Raw genomic sequence first — 12,770 nt, 5'->3', positions numbered from 1 at the left:
CATGCAGATACGCAGAGAGACACACAACGAATCTCTCGTTCTGTCTCTCTTCCCCATCTTGTTGCCTAGACGTGCATGTCTCTGGCAGATGTACAATGTCACAGGCAGGGGGAAGAAAAATAAAAGCTGTGTTCCCAGGCAAAAGCGGGCCTGCCAATCACATTTCACCATGTCCAACCTTGTGACAAATCCCGTCATTCAAACCTGGCATCACAGACCTGTCCATATGGTTACCTGTCTCCTGTCACTCTGTCAATCTCAGCCTACAGAGCTAAAGCACGGGTCGGACAAGAGCGTGGTCGCAAACCTCAGGAGTCAGATAAACTCTCCGCCAAGCTAAAGGCTTCCAGTCCTGCAAATGAGTTGACTGACAGCTCATGATTGTCCTTCCTCAGCAGTGACACGTTGGAGTACTCCTAAACTACCAGCGCCTCGTCTTCATCGGGCTTCGCCTTTTCTCATCTTCACTCATTCGTCTACCCCCCACTCGCTTACTCTCGTGCTTTTTTCCCCTGCATGCGTGTGTCAAAACGTCAATTTCGGCATGACAGGATGTGACAAGGCCCGTTGCCCAGGGGGACGGTTGGGAATAGAGGGCTGCGCAAATTGATTTTGATTTCATTCCAAATCATTCAAAGTGTTTAGTTCTAATGGGAGCTGATCAGAGCACAGTTCGGAGCACAGCACCGGGTCTGGAGATTAGTTCTGTCATTCGGGCGATCAGGGCCTGTCGGGTCCACTCCCTCGCTGGAAGACGGCGAAGGCCACGTCACATCGTCAGCCGAGCTCCATCTAAAGCCTATGGTTTACATAAGAGACACTGTGCGACACGAGCGATACCCTTTACCACACATGAGAGGTGCAGAGATCCACCCACTGGCGTCCAGAGCTGTCACGAGCATATGCTAATGCGACAAGATTGAGGAAAAGAGCCACTGCTACAAGCACTGTATGCAAACAGGCTTCTCGGACTGGAGAAAAAGACAGAAGTTTCGCTGTGGATGGAAAACGAGTGGAAGCTTAGGAAGACTTGAAGGTTTCGTGGATCTTGACTGCAATTTGCGCTTCATGCTCTGCAATCGTGTGATTTTTCAAATGTCACATATTTAGAACAAGACCTTCAACTATCTTAGTGTGGAGCAGACTGCCAGTTATGCATCATTTCTCAACATTCATACATTTCTCACATATGTAGCACTTTTTTCCAACAACTAGCATGGGGAATATATATCTTGAATGTCTAGAAAAGCTTATAACCAGGCTTGTATTCAATTCAGAATTGAATTATCAGTTTTTGTTTTTTCTCAGTTCATGAGTTGGAAACTGAATTGAACTGGTCACATCAGAGGAATGACTGGAAGAATTTATAACCTTCAAACAAGCATTTTTATTTTTATGGTTTTTGGAAGGCTGTCAAGCCAACATTCAAAGATTGTCTAGACAAATTTTTTACATGAATTTCAATTCATTTTAATTTTACTTCCTCATATTTAAATTTGAATGGCAATTCTACATCATGTTTGCTACCTAAATTCAAATTCAGCTGGAAATTAAAAAACATTATAAATTCAATTCTGAATTGGGCACAACCCTGCTTTGACCAGCATGGATATCAATGCAGTAAGTGTTGCTGGTTAAGCTAGTCGAGAAGCCTTGTTGGAACACCATCCTTTGGGGACTAGCACCCAAAGATTGTCTCATCTTTGCAATTACTTTTCTTGATCACCTTGTTCAATTCTTTTTCTTGGTCAATTCCAGTCTTAGTGAGTGTCTCAAAAAACTGGGGCCTGTATGTAGTTTGGGAAACCAAAGTATTACTGCTTCTTTGTGGTGGGTATGAAACAAGATGCCGTCGGCTGCACAATTGTTACTCCACGAACAAGGGTTTCTAATTTGCAAGCAGCTGATGGGCCAGAACTTTCTGAGCCAATCAAATGTGACAGCATCAAAGAGTGAGCTAAAGCAGACAAACTTTACAGCCTCTCTATCAGATATGAAATCCCAAGAGAGGGTGGAAATGAAGACTAAAGTGAGAGAGAGCGAGTGAGCAAGAAAAGAGCTTGAGGGTTATTGTGGGATAGACTCCCTAATTTACACATGCAGATAGGCCCACATAGACACATGATATAACAAAAGCGACAGGGTTATGAACACTGCAAATATGCGTATATACATACTGTATACAGTATGTGTAATTTATGGACTGTATTTAAACACTACTTCACCACACTCAGTTGTCTGGTCTCGTCTGTATCCAGTGAGTAAAGGACTCACCTGCTATACTTACCTGCTCTTACTCCTTCTCCTTGAGCTTCCTCAGACTGTTACTTTGCAGTTAGAAGATCTTACCTTTCTCCATTGTTTACATCCCTGTTTACTTCTTGCCTCTGACGTTCGTCAAAAAAAAGCTCAGTGCTGATCCTATCCTCTGTGTCTCTCGCTCATCCTGTGCGATAGTAACATCTAAAATTGTATAAAACTATATACATATTGAAGGTTGAATAATCCATCCTAGTCAGTAGGAAGCTTCCATCTTAAGATGTGCCAGTGGGATCAACCTCAATCAACAGCATCTCATCAGCCCAAGCTGGACTTATTAAAAACTTTCATCAGTGTGACAGAGGGGCATCGCTCCCAGATAGGGTGTGAGCGTCCGTGTGGAATGACAGCGGGGCAAGATGCCAGTCATCTTAGGGGGCATGACTGTGCCAGAGCCCTGGAGCCTGTGCCCTTATGCCAAGGACAGGTGTGGTGGAACACTTGATTCAGACAAATTTGATCTAATTTATACATTTATTTTCTTTTGTGCAACCAATTGCATTGTCTTTTTTTAGGAATGTCTTTATTTTAATAGTGACATAATGAATAAACTCTTGGGTAATTTTTTTTTTTTTATAACAGTAATATTTATAAAAGATGTAATACATGTATTATATATTTGTATGTATTTATAATATTCATTTTATTTATCAATATATGATAAACTATTCGAAGAGCATGTATTTTCATTCTAAACAAACATGACAATCAGTAACATTCAAAAATTCAGTAGGTTTTGCCTTATATTCATTATGCAAAAATGCAGTCAAAAATAGCAATTTTGGGAAATATTATTACAATTTAAAATAACTGTTTTCTATTTTAGTCTATTTTAATGTGTCATTTATCCTTGTGTTTGCAAAGCTGCATTTTCAGCAGCCATTACTCCAGTCTTCTGTGTCACATTAACTTATTATTATTAGTTAAAAAATGGGTGCTGCTTAATGAAGTGTGAACAGAAAGTTTTAAGAACAGCATTTATTTGTAAAATATTTTTTGTAACTTCTTTTTGCAACATAAAAAACAATTATTTACTGCCACTTTTGATATATTTAATGCATCCTTGCTGAATAAAAGTTTTTCTTTCAAAAAAAAAAAAAAACTTATTGATTCCAAACTTTGCAGTAGTGTATATTTGCCTATATTAGACACTACTTGACTTTTAGTTCATTATTCTTAGATATCACACGCACATTAACATGAGAGCTCCATTCAGATGGAAGGTGCGAGCTCACCTGCTAGTATATCTTGTTAAGGCTGTTTTTTATTCCGTGTGAGATCAGAGGCCGGATCCCCATGAGGTCAGCACTTTCTCTCTTCCCCCAGTGCTTTAAGGTGCCTACTCATGCCACGAAGAGACAGGATCTAATAGATTGATACACAGGTTTTGACATGCTATTTGAGCGTGCAGCCGCCCTGTAATTGGCCACGTCATCATGCATTAAATTAACGATATATAGAGAAGTGCCCAGAGACGAGTGTCTTTGGCCGATCCATCAGCCGTCAGGACAAACTACATCTGACGGCTCTCTCAGTGGGGCTAAGAGCAGCGAGACAGGGAGGGAGAGAGAGGAGCAGCAAGGAAAGATTTCAGCAGCAGGCCTTTTTATAGTATTGCTCTTGCTGATGAGTATGTGAGATTGTGTGAGAAGGTTTTTATTTTAAAAAGTCTTTCTAGGTTGACCTCTCAATTGTTCATCCAGATGATCATCACATGCAGCTCAAGGTACTTTCTTTTTATTTGAAGTGTTGGGAGTAACGCATTACCGCAAGTTATGTAATCTTACTTTTTTAAAGTAACTATTAAAGTAACACATTACTTTTTTAATTTAGAAGGAAATATCTGAGTTTCTTTTTCAAATAAGTAACACCAGTTACTTTGTTTTCCTTGTCTTGACTGACAGCTCTCATGTTGCCATGTTGAGAGAAATCAGGAGTAAGTGCAGAGGCGTTGTATGCGCTGTGTGAACACGATGCTTACTGTAGTTCTAGACTAAATATGAGCTTGAATTTACTCATCTCACCTGCACAACAACAGATTCAGTATTCCTCAAAATGAATAAAAACAAGCAGTCAAATACAAACTCAGAATATTATACAAACCCGCATTAATTAAATATGTTAAGACAAATATCATTTATGCATTTAATCCCATTTTATTAACCAAATGTCTCTACTGAACTTCGATGATCCAATTCAACCATGCTTAGCAAAAATGACACAAAATTATTATTATAATTTTATTTATTTTTTGCTGAATAGTGTTGAATTTCATGCAATTTGTTTGAGCTGCACCCTCTACTGTACAGACATGAATTTACATTTCCTCCAGCCTGAGGCATATTAATTTCACTTTTGGCGAGAAAGGGCTTTTACATTTGTAAAATAACTTTTTTATATTAAAAACAATCAAGCAAGCCCTGCCCAGATTTAAAAAGTAACTCAAAAGTAACATAACACATTACTTTCCATAAAAAGTACCTAAGTAATGTAATTAGTTATTTTTTAGGGAGTAACGCAATATTGTAATGCATTACTTTAAAAGTAACTTTCCCCAACACTGCTTATTTGTGACTAGAGAAAATTACCCTATGGCAACACTTTATGGTAATATTTTATATAAAATGTATCTTATTAAACCATATGTAAAACTAACAAATTTTACATTACATAATGCTCAATAAAGCTACTCCAGCTTAAAATGCAGATATATTTTATAAGTAGACCCTATAAGTATGTCATTGTAGGTTGTTTCTTATAAAAATGTCAACACTGACTATCAAAATATCGGTCAATGGTGTGTGTTTGGGGGCGGGACTATTTATTTATATGACCAATTATTTTTCATTTTTGAGTGAACTTATCCTTTAATGACGTTCATAATTGGTCACTGTCCTTTCTTTGAGAGGTAATTTCTGTTGATTGTGTATTGATTCTATTGATTATGTTATTGATATTGCAATAAAACTGCAGTTTTCCTGTTGTTGTTTTCATTTACTGGATTGACTCAACAGTAAAACCCTGTAAGCATCTCACTCCCTTCTAAAAGCTTTCATATACATCAGGCCTTTGCTCTAAGTTCCTGGAGATCCACAATTTCCATGTATGGTGCTTAATACAGCAACCATACAATGATTAGCTGATCTCTGAGTCCTGCTGTTAAACTAAAAAGAACAAAGGGTGAGATGGAAAATATGACATTCGTTTTTATGAAGATCTGGATTCAGCCCAGTCTGGAGAACAATTATTCAGTTGGATATATTCATGTAGTGCACAAATGATTAAAAAATATCACCTCATGCTGCTTAAGGGTGTGAGCAAGATGGAGGTGTATAATATGGAAACACTGACAGAAGCCATTTTGGTCTTTAAATTCACTTAAAAAAGAAGAGTGACCTTTACTTAGAAGTTATATAAAGGTGCAATTTAAGCAGACTCTCTGGAGTTCAGATTTATTAACATGAAATCTGAAGTGGAGCATACTGTATTGCCCCATGCTCTGCCGCAGGACTTACGGGGGCCTTTGCCATTTCAAGCTCTCGATATTACCAAGTTATTATTTCATTATTTCTTTATACTGATCCCTAAACTCAAACGCGGCCATAAGTGCCGACGACGTCAGTTTAAAAGGGAAAAGTACTTGCGATATATATATTGAAAGGCAATCATCGCAGTGACTCATATCTACAGGTTCTCACCCATGGGTTTTCTTTGGCTGAGGGTATCGCTTACAAATGCTCACTCACCTCAGCCTCTCACACCCTTCCACTTTCTCTCTCACACACACTCCCCACCCTTTATATTCACACAACACCGTTATAGATCTAGTCAAAGGGCCCAGGTTTATTTTCCTTTGCACGGGGGATGTAAGCATTGAAAACACAAGCTGTGTTGGAGGGAGGAAGTTGGCGAGACAACAGAGGATGCTTTATGCCGCCGACACAATGGGGAGAGGATCACAATGGCATCCTGCCGAGCCAGTGGCACACAATGTGGGATTACAGCAAGTGGGACTTAAAGCACTGCAGATGGGGCGGGGGGATCCACTGCAATCAGATGCATCACAAGCAGAGCTCAAGAGATGCTTGCTTCGCTCCTAGTGGTGACCCAAATGTTTAAGCTGAATAAAGCTTTGAGGGAAGTGTGCCGTGTTGTATAAATACCGTACATGGCACTTGTTCTTTCCTCCCACCTCATGACTGAACCAAAGTGTGCACTGGAGATCAGTGAGACACATCCAAACAAACACCATATCTCATAGTCAGCAGTGAAGTGGTTGCCACCTTCAATTACGGAGCATCAAAACAGGCAGTCGTGCAGTGTCTTTTTTCCCCACTTCTTCTTGATACCTGCTCAGACTCCAGTCGTTAACATGTTCAACCTGGCACTTCCCGCTCATGACTTATCGCCATCCCCCATGCTGACTTTCACGTCCACATTTTAGACCTTTGTGTGCGTCACTGTCCTACACTATGTACCTCCAGGTGTCCTTACAGAGGGCTATCTGCAGCCATCTCAGCAGGGGTGCTGAGGGGCTCTGTCACGGGCCCTGCTGTCAGGCCTAGCCCCTGTGACAGGGAGCAGCGTGGCTGCTAATAAGGGTATTCATCACGACGGCCAGGAGCCGTGACTAGAGAGCCTGCGCCACTCGATTGTCCCTCAAATATGAACTTATCATTTAATTACTCTCCCGTGCCTCTTGATTGCCTTGTCAAGATGCAGGTTAGTTAAGAGAAGAGATATCTTCTCGCTGCCCGGGCCCCGGCCCTTGCCGTGACAACTGCTCATCTCATCAAAACATCAGCTGCCCGGGTGATCCTCGAAAATGAGATTCAATTTCATCCGCACTGATGCCGACAGTTTTTTTTTTTCTTCCCCCTTGCTCAGGGTTGGAGTCATGAAGTGGGAAGATCCATAAGTGGGAGAACATTTGATTGCTACACAGTTAGCAGAATAAACAGGGGAGAGAGAACTGTGAATCTTTTTTGGTTCTTGGTGAGATGAAAGAAGTAGTTAATCCAAAAATGAACATTGATTTTACTCAATCATTTACTCACACTTGTGTTGTTCCAAATATTTATTTATTTTGTAGAATACAAATAAATTCAAATATAATTTAAAAAAAGGACAACTCACACTATATTTAAAGTGTTCGGAAGCCATATGAGAGCTTTATGTGAACCAAAAGTTATTATTGTCTGATGAACTTGCCAATTTGAATCACTGAGTCAGTTCAGAACTGTCAATCCAATTTGTGGACGAATCATTTAGAATGTCTCTGAACTTGATCAATGAATTATTCATATATATATATATAGAGAGAGAGAGAGAGAGAGAGAGAGATTTGAAGAATGATTCATTCATATTACTTCTCATTAACTATCTAAAGTTTTTAAATAAATAAAGACTAAATTTGAAACCTTTTCCTTGCATAAAGCTGTGGAAAAGTGGACCAAATCTAAAAAAGTGGCCAGGTATTTCTTCATGTGTTACTTGGAAGTCATACAGGTTAGGAATGGCATACGGTTGAATAAATGGTAGAATAATTAAAAAAAAAAAAAAAAATACAGAGAGGAATTAATAATTATAAGGAATGTTATCAAACTTGCCTGTAACCATACAATAAGAATTCAAACATTCTAGTAGCTTTTTTTTTGTTTTGTATAGCATATTGTAGAGTGTGTAAAATGAATGTTTATACTTTTGTGCTGAAATAAACTGAAAATAACAATGTATTATGCACATAAGTGCACTAAATGCAGAAAAATGGCACTGTGAAGTCATGAAAGTCAAGAGACACTTACACTTCTGACATCCTCTTTTCTAACTGTGCCATTTTTGGCTGGCAAGTCGTGCAATTCCACAACTCCAATTCTGTTCAACACTCATGTAATAAAATCACTCTCAGTATTAAGAGGGATCTTGGCATTTCTTTTTTTTATTTGGGTGTCTTTATGTTTTGGATTGCTTGGGTGCGACTGGACTGTGGGTCGATACCGTCTCGTCCAATTAGCATCCCGACGTATTTAACTTTGGCTACGACCGCAGCTGGTTGCATAGGGGTTCCTCAGTTTGTCTCAATGGAATATGATTGTTTAATGTGTGACTCAATAGTGTAAGTGGGTCCGTTCGAAGACAGAGATCCTACAACCTCGTAGCAGATCTATACAGGTGGAGCTGGGGAAGGTGGAGGGTTTCTGAAGCAAGCTGCAACTGCTACAGCAAACACTAGTCATATATTTGAATGTTGAGCAGCGAGCTCATTGGCTACTGATACAGGAGAGAACCAATCAGCTGTGTCATGTGATAATGATGTCAATAGGTCAGATTAAGTTAGACCTATCGGACTGCGCCATCTAGAGTTTCATGCCAGGACTCTGTATTTGTAAATAACTTTGGATAAAATTGTCTATTAAATGAATAAATGTAAAAGTAAACAACTTGTTTTCACATAAATGTACAGTACCCCCACCCCCCTCCCCTCATCTCATATACAAGTGGATGTATGGACTTGTTCATTTTCAACACAATTTATAACATTACTTATGGACATGAAACTTTTTACAACCAGAAAGGTTCCAAATAGTGTCTAATCTTCTTGCTCTCTTACATACATATGGATACATATGGATTACCTTAAATTGCTGATATTTCTTACATTTTGTTCTTTATGATTAAAGTTGTTGCCAAGTAACATGAATTTTCTACTTGTTTCAGTCATAAGTGGCCAGTTGACCTTGCATTGTAGTATATTGATGCTCTTGATATAGGAACACAACATTTACATTTACGCTTTTGACAGATGCTTTTATCCAAACTGATAAGACAATTTATTGCAGCTGGATCCCATTTTTTCAGTATGTCTGTTCCCTGGGAATCAAACCGATGTTGAGCTACTTGAACAGCGAATCAATATAGTCTAGTGATATCTAGGGTGTGTGACCATACGTCCTTTTCCAAGACACGTCCTGCCCTAAAATATCCAGTTTTTGACTTTGTTTTGATTCTTGCTGAAGATAATGATCTGAAAGTAGTTTGACCAATATCACGCAAAGCGATGCAAATACACACACATATTAGGTGTGTTGGACTGTGCAGATCGATCAGTTTATGACATCAAAGTACTGCAAGAGTGATTCAAAACCATAAGGAGCCGTCTGCTCTCTATAGCTCTCATGGCACTTTGATGTTATACGCCAGTTGGATCTGCGCAGTGTTGCTTCAAGTTGAACACACCTAATATTTACGTGTATTTGAATCGCTTTGACCATTCTCTGTAGATCCTACCATCTCACTTAACACGATTGGACGATTATGTATAATGCCTGCATGTTATTGGTCAAATTACTTTTCGATCATTACCTTCAGCAAGTATGAAAACAAGAAAACAAAGCCCAAACCTGAATATTTTAGAAAAAAGCATTTAGAAATCCTGGCCAGGACGTTTCTGGGAAAAAGAGGACGTATGGTCACCCTAGTGACACCATAGCACTTGTCTCAGTGTTGTACAGCCCTGAACTTCATTCATAGTATGGTAGACAACACCACACCATAAGAAAAATATCAAAGCAAAAAGACTGCAGATGTCGAATCAAGAACGCCAAGATGAGCTCACTATTTCGAATGTGCATTCACCACCTTCATGAGATCAAGGATATAAATGCCCAGCATGCTTTGTTGATATTGCTGGAATAACATGATAATGGCTGAAATGTGCCCACCCTCCAGACGCTATATGAGATTTTTAAAGGCCTCACGGCTCTGTGTAAGGCATTTGACGCACTTTCCTTTAAAAGTGATCTCCGTAACGATGCTGAAACCCATCTTCTCACAGCTCAAATTTTATCGCTCACAATAAATCCCAAGAATGGCAGAAAGGTGCTGCTTAAAGTGAGGTGCGTGGAACTTTCAGATGAATTGTGGCAGTCAGAATGCTGACTTTGACAAGCATATCAGCACGTCTCCCCGGATCCCGCATCAGAGGAGCAGTTTAAAAACATACCGAGATCTACCTGGCCCATCACCTCCGCCGGGACGGAGATAGCGACGACGATGGGCTGAAATCACACCGCACTTCCCCCATCTGTGCCGAATCCTGCAGTGACAAGCATGAAAACCTGCGTAATCAAAGCGTAATTGATTATACTAATTGCCAGGGCATAATTGGATCCAACTCAATTAAAAAGCCTGAGTAATTGAAATGAATTACAAATGACGCATTTATTACCATCGGAATAAAAAAAAAGCAAGCAGGCGCGAGAGAGGGAGAGAGAGAGAAAGCGAAATGCTTGCAGGGTTGGGCTTTGTCTGCAGAGCTTGGGGTCCTGATGCACCTGCAATGCTAAATCATCAGCGCCTCACTAGATAGCGCCGGGCCGGGAATGCTTTGTGCTGTTTTTGCAATTCCTCAATGCGGATTTATATCTTTTGCTTCAGGAAAGGTTGTAATATTTCACGGCGCACGGCACAGAGTGCGACTCAGTACTGTGCGGGTGTTCAGAATGAGTGCTGGAGGGGGACGAGGGGGAGGGTTGAAATACAGTATCAGCATATATTGTAATTTTATTTTGATAAGGCCACGCTTAAAATCCGAGGAGGCTCCCATGCACACGGAGGGCGAGCAGGTTTATTTATTTTACATATACACAAAGCCTGCGGATGCTTCCTCAGCCGTCATTAGCGATCCCTCTACGACAGGGGATATCGGCAAATGAGAACAGGTGTGCCCCTCCCCCTCTTGAACCACCATTCAACAGTGGACTTGATAACGTAAACCACTTTTGCAGCCACTTCCTGAGATACAGCATGTGTGTAGTTGGCGTCTCCGAACGCCTGAGTGTGTATGTGCACATGAGTGCGCATTTTTTATTCTCTAGCCCTGTCAGAATTTCCTTTCAAACTCGTCTGATCGGGTCGAGTCTCATCACGCTGTCACCCCAGCTCGCTTTTCATTAGTCTGCCTCCCTCACTCTCTCTCTCTTAGCCTCCCTCCCGTTCTCTATCTGTCTCTATTCGCCTAGCCAAGCAGAAGAACTCAAACACATGCGCAAATTAAATCGACATCCAAACTCTCTTATATACAAAGCAATTTAAATGATATTCATTAGAGCGATGACAAGTCCTGATGAGGCTTCCAGGAGGAGAGCACTCCTTCAGCGCTTTTGCCGACTCCGTTTCATGCTCGCCGATGCGTGATGCCCGTTGCCATACCATCACTTAAAATACAGAGAGAAGAGAAAGAGAGAAACGAAAGAAAACAGATATCCCACAACACCGAGTGCTAGTCTCGAAACGGCTCCCCCCTCCATACCATCCCTTCTCTGGAACACAAGCACAAATACACTTCCCTAGACCCCTTTCTGGGTGTCTGTCTGGCTGTTTGCCTTTTACGCCCTGTCCAAACATCTGACCTTTCTGCTGACAGATTAAACTTCACTCATTTTTCACCACAAAACACTGGAAAAGGACGATTTTGATGTTACTTCCTGACTATTTTTGTCTCTTTTTTTCTGTCATTACTCTATTTATGTCCATGGCAATTAAGTGCTGTCAGCTGCTCTTAATGTATTAAAAAGCCCAGCACTTTCTCTCGCTCTCTCTCTTTTTATTTTACCCTTCATCCGGACGAGAGCCAATTAATTTGGGCTTTTCTCTCGGCCCCTAATTAACCCCTTCAGGACTGAGATGATGGCTAATGCTACTGATTGAGGCCAAGCCTGAAATTACCCAGAATTACCCGACTGCTGTGAGTGAGAAGGGAGATTACCACACGCCCATTGTTCACAGGGCCGCCATTCATTAGCTCGCTTACCCATAATTCATTAGGACGGCAAGGAACAAAATGGAGTCGATAACGTAGCGAGCGCATTACATACATTTCTCTTATTTGCTCCTAGCCTCCTTTCCTATCCTCTCCTCTCTCTTTGTCTGACTCAAAGCTTTGACAGACACGAGAGCCTGATGTTGTAATCAATATATGTGAGCTGACGTGAGTCTGGACATGCGTGTTAATTAAGCAGCTTGTGGGTGGAAATAATTTGAGTGTGATAATGAGTTTTGAGAGGGGACTCGAACAAGATAACTGTCTTTGGAGTCCAGCCACTGACATTTGGCACTGTCTAACAAACCCCGCCCACAATTGTCAGCCCATGCTGACAGACAGGTAGCAATCAACCAATCACGAACGAGATTCATGTTAACTTGTTCTCAGCTTTTGTGTGGGGATTTAGTTGTGCACCTGTTAGCTAACTCTAAGAGTGTGCATATGATCAAGTCAAATGTCATCCTTTGTTAAAATTAACACCTGGACGGTGCAAGTTTCACGTTTATAGTCCCCATAGGTTTCAGAGTAAAATATAGATTATTCATTAATAATTGAATTAAAATGAATAATAAATAAATACATACAATTAGATACTTTCATGAAAAATTTTAATACAGTTCACTATATT

Source organism: Sinocyclocheilus anshuiensis, unplaced genomic scaffold, assembly GCF_001515605.1.
Source record: "Sinocyclocheilus anshuiensis isolate Anshui unplaced genomic scaffold, SAMN03320099.WGS_v1.1 scaffold502, whole genome shotgun sequence".
Classification (NCBI taxonomy): Eukaryota; Metazoa; Chordata; class Actinopteri; order Cypriniformes; family Cyprinidae; genus Sinocyclocheilus; species Sinocyclocheilus anshuiensis.
This window is presented reverse-complemented; position numbering follows the sequence as displayed.